The following is a 2,561-nucleotide window of genomic DNA, read 5'->3' on the forward strand; positions in this document are numbered from 1 at the left end:
CTTTCTGTCTCTCACTCTCTCTCTCTAAAATACTGAAATCAAGAAACATATATATGTAGGCACACGCATGGTTGGGTGGTAAGAAGCTTCCTTCCTGACCACATGGTTCCAGGTTCAGTCCTATTGCATGGCACCTAGGGCAAGTGTCTGCTGTTAGAGTTCCAGTCCAACCAAATCTTGTGAATGGATTTGGTAGACGGAAACTGAAAGAAGCCTGATATATATCATACACACACACACACATATTTAGCGTAAAGCATTTAATTGCTTCTTTAGTTGTGGATTAACTTGATCGTGTGTGCTCACATACACATACATACAACACACACACTCACACATACACTCACACACACTCACATACATACATACATGCTCTTATAAACTGACACATGTGGGAATATGACCAGCAGATAGCCAAGAATCAGAATAGAACATAATTGTTAAATGTTACAATGAGCTGCTAACACTGACGTCTATTGAAGCATCTAGAATTGATGTGAGTAAACTGGGTGGATTTTCTCTCATTTCTCACTTCACAACTGAAAACGTAGCTGAATAGCAGTAAGTCCCTGTTTCACTTCCTTTATTGTTTTCATGCGTTGTTGCTGTGTTTAGCCTGATGTCATTATACAATTTAAAACTGGGGTCCCCAATGACCAGGCTGTGGACTAGTATCAGATCAGGGTCATTTGGTGTTGGGCTACACCAAAAGAATGAATTTCAAAATTTTATTTCTATTTTGCAGACTATTGCAGCCGTCTACAAGGTATTTTTGCATTATGAATGCAATATATATGTATTAAAGATTGAGTTTAATTCGAACAGTTTTATTTTGGGGTGATTCTAATAACGATCCTTAATTTTAAATTTGTAGCTTGCTATTGCAAGTATTTCATTAAAAAATATGAAAATTTTACAAGTATAAGGTGTATTATAAGGATTTATAGCCTGAGGTTATAGAAGAAGACACTTGCCCAAGGTGTCACACAGTGGGATTGAACTAGGAACCATGTAGTTGGGAAGTAAACTGCTTACCACACAGCTGTGCGTGCACCTATATATATTAGGTTGTCTCACTTGGAATGTTGCATTTGAAAAAGGAAACATTAAAACTGTTTTTTAATTTTTAGAATTTTTATTTATTTAATCAAACTATAATCCTTGTTCATTTAAGACCTTCATCCAATTTTCCTTTAAGGCATATATTCCATCTTCGAAGAATTTGTCATCTTTGACACTGATAAACTGTTCGAATGCTTCAATTACCTCAGTTCAATCAGCAGAATAGCCTACTTGTGAAATTAATTAAGTGGTTGAGCACTCCACAGACACATGCACCCTTAATATAGTTCTCAGGGAAATTCAGCATGACAGAATGTAACAGGGCTGGATCTTTGAGTGACAGGTTCAACTCTTTTTCACCAGCAGGTTAGACTTGAGCAACATGAAATCAAGAGTCTTACTGAAGGTCACAATGCACTGCTATGTGTTGAACCCATCACCTTGTGATCATGAGCCGAATACACTAACACAAAGCCACAAGCTTTCACAAACTATGCTGCTGTAAGATGTTAGCCATATTTTGTTAAATCTGTTCATCACCACATCATCTAACTGGTTTCAATAAATTAGGGATGACAAACCAACCAGTGACATCAGTTCCAAATTTGAGTGTACTCTTCTAAGAATATGTTTTCACCATCAAAGTTTGAAATCCAAGAAAATGCACAGCTGTTCTGGAAATATTAACTTACCTGGAAACAGCTTAGTGTTAGCAACAGGAAGATTATTTTAGTCTAAAAAATCTCCCAAAATGAATTCCAACTGATCCATGCAAGCATGGATGTAGAAATGATAGTATACATTATTGACATCATAAAAATTAATAAACTTTGAAAGAACATGAGATAGTTTTTCTTTATGGAATGGTGGATCTTGAAGCAGATAAGGCTTTGAATAATAGCATCCAAATAGTGGGTTAAAAACTCCTTTTAGACAGAAAAAATCAAAGGCTGTCCATGAAACTTGAACTTACATCTCCTGTAAACATGACAGGGATTCTACCACGAGACCAAAGCAGTACTTTGAATTTTTCTATGCAAAGGGTTATCTAATCCAATATTTACATGCTATTATTTATAGCTTTATCTGCTTCAAGATCCACCATTCTAAAATAGCATGATACATACATACAAAGAAAGAGATGGACAGACAAGTATGTAATTTATGGATGTATTATTACAGTTGAGTTGATTTATTCTTTTGAAACTGATGACTTACTCCAATGCTATTCTTGCAATGTCTAGTGTTTTAAGTAACAAAAACTTGAACGTACATGTGAGTGTGTGTGTGTATTTGCATGTATATATATGTGTATATATATATATATATATATGTGTGTGTGTGTGTATATGATATATATATATATATATATATATATATATATATATATATATATATATATATACATGCACACCAGGCACATGTCGTCAATACTTACTCAGGGATGCAGTTGGTGACTTTTATGTTGTAAGACACAAAAAATAAGCAAAACACAGGCG

This window comes from Octopus bimaculoides, chromosome 3 (assembly GCF_046866305.1).
Source record: "Octopus bimaculoides isolate indiv1 chromosome 3, ASM4686630v1, whole genome shotgun sequence".
NCBI classification, from domain to species: domain Eukaryota; kingdom Metazoa; phylum Mollusca; class Cephalopoda; order Octopoda; family Octopodidae; genus Octopus; species Octopus bimaculoides.